The sequence below is a fragment of the Bison bison genome, unplaced genomic scaffold, assembly GCF_000754665.1.
Source record: "Bison bison bison isolate TAMUID 2011002044 unplaced genomic scaffold, Bison_UMD1.0 scf7180017864371, whole genome shotgun sequence".
In the NCBI taxonomy this organism is placed as follows: Eukaryota; Metazoa; Chordata; class Mammalia; order Artiodactyla; family Bovidae; genus Bison; species Bison bison.
The window spans coordinates 15,690,622-15,698,772 of record NW_011494943.1 but is presented as its reverse complement, the minus strand read 5'-3'; the positions used below and the strand labels follow the sequence as shown (position 1 = coordinate 15,698,772).

Genomic DNA, 8,151 nt, shown 5'->3' with positions numbered 1-8,151 from the left:
GGGGGACCGCCGCGGGCTGCGCTCGCCGCCGGGAGGCCCCGCGCGCCTTTCCTGGACGCAAACCCACCGCGGGCGTCGGAGCGCAGCGAGGTGCTCTGGGATCGCGGGCGGCGCCGGCGGGCGGCGCGGTCCTCACCGGAGACCCCCGGGACTGGGGCTTGACCCGGGGGTGCAGCGAGCGCCCCTCAGAGCGGCAGGTGAGAGACCGCGGGAGCCCGGGAAAGGAAGGTCGCTTCAGTGACAGGGGCGTTCGCCTCCGACGCCCGGGCTCCAGGGAGAGGGGCGGAGGCGAGCGGGGAGGCAGCGAAATGGGCAGCGGAGTGCCTCCGGTGTGGAGGGCGTGGGGAAGGTTGGTTCCCAGTGTGGCCCTCGGGGTGGCTTCGGATGAGTCCGGGATCGGTCACTTCGGTGTCACCGAAGGTGTCATGGAATTTGGTACCGAGAGAATCTCCGGATGACGGGGACCCCAGGAGGAGATGCCAGGCAGATTGCTAAACGTGGCAGGGAAGGTGGTGCAGAACGAGTTGCAAAATGTGCCTCCAGAATGCAGCATAAAAGTAGTTGTGAAATGTGCCAGGTAAGGTACAGGGTGGGTTGGCCTGTATGGCGTTGAAATTCACAGCAGAAGTGTTCTTTAGTGATATCGTTAATTCCTCTGGGAAAGGAGGCGTAGTCTAAGAAGAGATTAATAAGGCTCATGGCTAGATATTTTATCACAGGAAATCGAGAGGAGCTATGATATGCTATTTTTTGAGACAGAGTGAGTGCCCACGTGAAAGAAACAAGCAAATTGTGTCTGGTTGTGAGATGGGAAAGAAAAAATAGGGCTAAGATAATTCCGGTTTGCCGTCAGCGTGTAGAACACTGATACAATTGCAGCCTGTGTTCTATTCTAGGTGTAGGATGTTTAAAATGGTTTTCATCAAACATAAACAATGATAATTAATATTAGGAAGATTTGGGTGTCTTTCACTGTCTTCTCTCCTCCCCTCCAGGAAAAGAAAAAAAGAAAAAAATACAAAAGACACACACAAAAACCCACCCCACATCTTGACCATAATTCTGAGTTCAAGATCATTAGGCAAAGGGACATTTTTTCATAGGTGCCCCTTTCTTCATTTTTATACAAGTGAAAATTTCTGGAATGAGGAAAACAAAACAATATGGTGAACAAAAGGGATAAATTTTCAGGCATTTTGAGGGTTGGAGCCAAAAGCTGTTGCAATGGTTAATTGCGGTGAATGACAGTAGTGAAATATTCTTGATTGTTGGGGTAGCAAAATAGGGAAAAGAAATTGAATACAGTAAAGGTGGCATAAAAAGCAACAACATGGATACTGTCAAGGGAGCGCTTCTTTCAGCCTTTCCCAGGTAGATCATCTTAGGAATGTGAGCACAGAAATATTAAATATTGTCATCCCCCCTCCATACATACACGCGTGTGTGTGTGTGTGTATATATATATATAAATATAATTACACATGCCGCAAAACACTGTGACTTCCATTTAAGAAGAACATCTGTGTTTTGAGAGGATTGTCAGAACATAGCTGGAATTTCAGAAGTAACAAAAGACAGCTCCATGAGCTATTTAATGTAACTTATATACATTCAGTGAGTGTCTGTATACTATGAAACAAGCAGAAATGGCTGCATGTGTTCATTAGGGTATAGTTAATTATTGATGAGATTTTAGTGCCTTCTGTTGCAGTTCTTGTAGAGAAATGGAGTTATTTGCCTGAATGTTGTTCTTAGAAGAACATTCGCCACATAATCTGAAAATTCATACTGATTGGCTTCCTCCTGAATCCAGATTCAGCCATTGAGGGATTGTTTGCTTCAAAGACAAACCTGATTTTGCTCCATGATTAATTTTGGGTTTTAGTCATTTCTGTTGATGTGTCCCTCACTTTGGGGGTGAGTGGGGGCTAAAGCATGAGGAGAGGGCCTGAGGAGAATAAAGAGCGATTCTGTTGGATCTTCCTGTTTTGTTCTGACTGTAAGCCATATGTACTGCCACCCCCTACTGTCTGTAGGAAGAGGTGTTACAGAGCCCCATTCTTTTCTTGTTATCACTGCCCCCTTGTGTAAGGGAAGAAATTGAGAGTTGTACTTTGGGAAACCGCTCTCCTCAGATTGTTCTTGATAGAGTGGTTATGGAGATTTATAATCACCTATTCAGAGTCAGGGCTTTAAACTTACTGTCAGTCAGGCTTCAGATTTAATATCTGTTTTTAATAGTATCAATTACTGTCAGTAATTCAAATTGCTAAGAATGTTTTTCAATATGTTTGAGAGTAATGTCATACTCTTAAATAGCACCTACTCTGTTATGCAGGTTTTAATCGGTTCCAGCACCCTACGAGGTATGTACTGTTATTTCCATTTTACAAATGAGAAACTGAAACACTGAGATGTTAAATATCTTGCCCAGGTTTATTTAGCTAGCAAGTGGAAGCGCTGAGTTTCAATTCAGGAACTCTGGCTGCACACCCTGTGCTCTTCATAAGTGTAGTATATTGCCCTCTCAATCAAATTGGTGTTGACACACATCACTAAAATGCAGGTGCCCATCATACAAAAGCAAATATATAGATGTGGATAAGCCCAGGTAGGTAGTAAGACACATCAATGTTAAACCTACAGATACACCAAAAAATACTTATAATAACTGTAACTTATTCAGTTACAAATATACTGAAAAATACTTAATGTTACTTATAACTGTACAAAAATACTTGGTTATTTAAAGTATGAATATTTCTCTTTAGGAATTTATTTTTGTAGTTTTATTTCTGGGATTATGAGTAGAGGAGTATCAATACTTTTTATGTGGTTAAGGACGTATTTATGATGGAGGTTTTGGTTTTGGGGGGAACTTTGGAGGTTGAAAGTTTTACTTTCAAGTAGTTTGGTGTGTGTGTGTGTGTGTGTGTGTGTGTGCACATAGTATTCAGGAAAGGTTTACTGGTGCTTTTAAAGAAATAGTCTAGCGATCTCTGTGTAGAGCAATTGAAATAATTTTCTATAGAGAAATTATCGATTTTTCCTATCTGCTTACATTTTTATGATCCTATTTAAAAAAGAATTAACAAAAATGGGTCAGATGCATATGTACTTTTTACCTTTTTCTTCAACAAATATTTGCTCAGGTTTTTCTTACACTTACTGTTTTATAGATATTGCTACATATGAAATAATATTTATAAAATTATAAAATTTATAAAGTATAAAATAATAATCATGCAGCCAACACGTATATACCTTCCACACGGTTTAAGATATGAATATCACCTCCTATACTTAACAGTTATTTTCTTCTCTTAGTCAAACTTTCTCCCATTCCGTGAATCACATGTCATGTAGTCAAACACTTCCTTCATTTTTATATACATTGTTTGATAAGACAATTCAATATAATCTGATTATGACTGAGACTAATTCATGTATGTGTATATACTTTAGTGTATTTAATAAATTGTCTTAGAGTCAAGTCCTGCTCTATATTTGTATTGGTCGTTGGCTCATTTTAGCATACTTGAAAAACCTGATTTTGTGTTTGCATCTTTATCATAAAGTTTTACTAAGATGATTAAACATTAGTAGATTATTTCCCTCTTCTGTCATTGATTCTTGACTGTCCTGTGCAAGCTCTCTAGCTGCCCCCAACCCCCAACTTCCTTAAGGCCTTTGTTCTTTTAGTATTTTCTGAATGACTCTGTATGCATTGTTTTGAATGGAGAAGGAAGTAAGCCTGGAAAAGAGTGTACTAAACCAGTGTTTCCAAAAGGGGAGTTTTAAGGTAGTTGATACTAATTAGATTTAAGGAAGAACAAGTATGATTAAAAGAATGCATCAAAATTCTCTCCTTGTCATATTTCTTCCTCTTAGAATTAAAATTGAATCTCTGAGATATACTGATTGGGCACACTCATTGAATTATGTTGGATTGTACTTATACAAGGGCTTCCCAGGTGGCTCAGTGGTAAAGAATCCACCTGCCAATGCAGGAGATGCAGGTTCAATCCCTGGGTTGGGAAGATACCCTGGAGGAGGAGTTGGCAACCCACTCCAGTATTTTTGCCTGGAAAATCCCATGGTAAGGGTAGCCTGGCGGGCCCAGTTCCATGGGCTGCAATTCCAGTCCATGGAATTGCCAAGAGTCTAAAAGAGTCTACATGACTAAGCGACTGAGCACGCAAACGTGCTTATACAGGATCACCAGTGTTTTCTGTCGTATTTGTACTGATGGTAGCCAGATTTTATTTCAAGGAACTAGAACAAACAATTTCAGATGGTTGTTTACTTTTCTAGTACTAGTCTGATCAAGGTGTCAAATATTATAAAATAGTTTGAAAACTAGTTTGTTTGGAATTTTTTTTCTCAACATTGTATCTGCTCAGAGCCTATGGTTATGGAATACTGTTGTCATTTGGAAAGAAGACACTGTGTAAATAAATGGTTTTGTCTTTGTTATAATACCATGAAAACACCACTGGGTTTATTTGAATAGTATCTTTTGCAGTAGTTTGTATTAGATGAAGATTGTTTATGACTGAAAAAATGAGTCAAGGAGCTGTGTGTGTGGTGATTGAGACTACATCATGACCTTGATGAGTCTCTAAAAATTGATGGAGAGAAGTAGGTTACAGGAAGAGCTTAAAGATTTAACGCTGTGTTTCCCCACCCCATGGTCCTTTTTCTTCCTTTTAGAGGATATTTGTACCTTAAATATTTCAGATTTAAGATAATATTAGATGGAGAATGTGATATTTGGGCCTGGGTTTTAGAAGGCTAAAGCAGTTTGAGGATGTAATCAGAGAAAAAAGTTTCTGGTGGGGATCTTTCATATTCTAGAAAGCTTTAAGTAAATGTAATTGCATAATTTTTTTTTCTGGAAGCACATTTCTTTTTTTAGGTCAGTTTATTTTCTTTACAAAATCTTTATAAGTCATTGAAAGCTGTGTTTGTGGATATTACAAGCATTAGGTAAGTTGCTTTCCTATGGGCCACACATTACCACAGTATCTTATGTTCAGCTTCTGTTTGTTCTTGAATAGTGAAGGGTAAACATGACTAAGTTTAAGAGGCAAAGAGTTAATTCGATGTTAGTAATTGCTCACCTTCTTTATCCTTTCCTTCCCCATGATACTAATTTCTGCCTTTATTGAATGCGTGATATATCCCACCTCTCAAATGCCTTTCTTTTGATCAGAACTTGAGAGATTCTGATGTCAGTTATTTAAACTGAGTAGTTGCATTATAGTGAATAATCTTGTTGGTATGTTTCTTAAAAAATTTAATTGCCTTGCCTTTTTTCTGAAAGACTCGTCTTATGCCTCGTTATGACACCCGTATTATGTCTAACTCTGAAGAAGTTTTTGACAAAATGAATTATTTGATTCTACCTTTTTTTTCTTCAGAAGAGGTATCTCAAGTGGAAAGGTTTGGAGCACAGCCTGTAAGAGAACATTCTTCCTTGTTTGCTCTGGTCTCAGTCTCTCATATATATATATTTTGTATACATATAACAAAGTCATTGTTATATGAAAAAACCATTGTTTTTCCAGGTAATCATGCTTATTTCCTTGTGTGTAAAACCATGCTTGCATTATAAGATTATATTAGATGACATATCTGATCATAGAGGGACAACATGAAAAATGGCACCAGTTTTTTTTATCGCCATGGAAACCCTTTTTCCTTTCCTTAGGATCTAGCCTTATGAATGGATTAGTTATTAAATTTGGAAATGGGAGTGGGTATGTAGATACTGTGATTTAATCATTTAGGCAGGAGACTCCACCTCAGATCTCACTAAATTCCCCCTGCTAATTGAAGGAAGTCTCTTCTTAGCCTTTTGTTCCTAACCTTGTGTTTTGGGGGGTCTCACAATTTCTAGCTGTAATTGCTGAAGTTTGATAAGGCAAAGTTAAGGAAGCTTGATGGGTATTTGTACCCAAGCTAGAATTCTATTTCGGTTTGAATTCCATGAAATCCTGTAGAGCTCCTGAAGACTGTGAATTAGGGTGAATGAAGGTAATTAGCTTTAGTAGGCATGTGGGATGAAGACTTACTACTACACATTCAAATCCGGCTTCAGCGTCAGAGAATCTCAGCTCTTCCTTTTTAGGGATTTAAAGAGGAAGAGAGACTTCCTTTGGAAGTTGCTCTTCGGACGTTGTTATATTGTAGGATGACAATACTGTTGTTTGGTTGTAAGAAACTTTTGAAATCTTAACGATCATGAGACCCCTTGCATAGTAGAGAGAACATGAACTTGTGAGTTTTTGAATCCTGAAAACAGGTTCAGATTATCGCTCTGTCACTTACTAGCTGTATGAGGCGTTAAAACCTCTCTTGCAGGGTTTTGATGATGAATAAAATAATGTCAGTGAAAAATCCTTAGGACAATATCTAATTCTTAACAAATATTCATTTTTATTTAGTTTTGGAGAGTGTCCTGGATTTCTGGTGTTTTGATGCTCTTCACATGATTCCTCCCCATGATATTTTACTAGTATTGTCAGTCTAGCTTTTCCGTGTTGTTTTGTCTTGCTCTTCTTTTCAGCCTAGTAAGGTATTAAAAATAAAAACCTATGGTAATTTGGCTACTCATTAATTTAGTGTCTTGAAATTTTCATTTATGAAAGATTTGATAAGAGCTGAAAGAAAAAGTTCTTGAATAACTGTAAACTTAAAAATAAAAACTCTTAGGCAGACTCCTAGTATGCATTTCTGTTTGTACTGTTTCCCTTTAAGTACTACATACTTGTGAAAAATTAATTTTTAATTTCCTCTGAAAATAGCAAACCACAACACTTCTTGGGACATTGAGCCCTTTGGCAATTTTTTTTTTTTCAATTTGATCATGTGAACATTTTCTACTTTTACAAGCATTTCTCTTTTTTTGTGAATAACCGAAACTTCCTCTGTGTGATAACTGTATCCCCCACTTGCCTGCCACCATGCGCCATGTTGTTAGCTTTTTGTAATTTTTCTCTTTAAAAAATTTATAAATGATAGTAAGTCAAGGTGGTTGATTGTCTTTGTGATCTACTTAATAAAAAGGACTTATCTACAGTGTAAAATAATATACCAGAAAGAGTTTGCCCCTCCTTTTGTAGTATAACAAGCTAGTTTTCAAAATCTCATTTTTTTCCCCAAGCTTTGATGATTTCTATAATGTTTTGCCCATTTCTGCTCATCTGTGTACATATCATGCAAACAGTAATTCATTGACTATTTTTCCTTAACGTGACTCACTTTTTATCTTAGGTTTATCCTTGGTTGTCATATTATACACAACCTAATAAGTTTGTGCTAGTAAACTAAAAACTAGTTTATCATGAAGACATCTTGCCTTTAGAAAGTCCACTTATATGCAACTTTGGTTCCAGATTGGATCGTTTTGTGTTTTTAAGTAAATGAACTTCATAATGAACCCTCTTCTTGTTTTAGATAATATAATTCTGTTTTGCCTTTGGATGTATTGGGTAGCCATTTATTGAGTGAGTGAGTGAGTAAGTGAAAGTTGCTTAGTCGTGTTCGACTCTTTGTGACCCCATGGACTTAGTCCATGGAATTCTCCAGGCCAGAATACTGGAGTGGGTAGCCTTTCCCTTCTCAAGGGGATCTTCACAACCCAGGGATCCAATCCAGGTCTCCCACATTTTGAGTGGAATCTTTACCAGTTGAGCCACAAGGGAAGCCCAAGAATACTGAAATGGGTAGCCTATCCCTTCTCCAGCGGATCTTCCTGACTCAGGAATCGAACTGGGGTCTCCTGCATTGCAGGTGGATTCTTTACCAACTGAGCTATGAGGGAAGCCATTTATTAGTTGTCAACAAATGTTAATTTGTCATTAATTACAGTAGGTAACTGGTATCTCCTTCCCCCACCTTCTACTTTTAAAAAACAATTCCAAAAGTATTCCTCTGTTTGCAACCACGGAAAAAACAAACCAGGGATGAAGAAAGAAAAAAATATTTTCCTCTCCTCCACTTTTACCCTTGTGGTAACCAGCATTAACTAACACTTCGAGTATTTTTTTTTTATCATCTTTCTCTTTGCTTAGAAGCCATTAAGCATGTATGAAAGTGAAAAAGTGAAAGTTGCTCAGTTGTGTCCAACTCTTTGTGACCCCATGG

At 38.2% G+C, this 8,151-nt stretch overlaps 1 protein-coding gene across 1 annotated transcript in view; it reads left to right on the top strand.

Moving 5' to 3' along the window:
• The first annotated feature begins 82 nt into the window (after positions 1-82).
• TANC2 (tetratricopeptide repeat, ankyrin repeat and coiled-coil containing 2) overlaps positions 83-8,151 on the top strand; it is a 368,982-nt gene continuing 360,913 nt past the window's right edge. The window contains exon 1 of the mRNA XM_010856460.1: positions 83-197. The gene's annotated coding sequence lies outside the window, so the exon portion shown is untranslated. The remainder of the gene's footprint in view (positions 198-8,151) is intronic.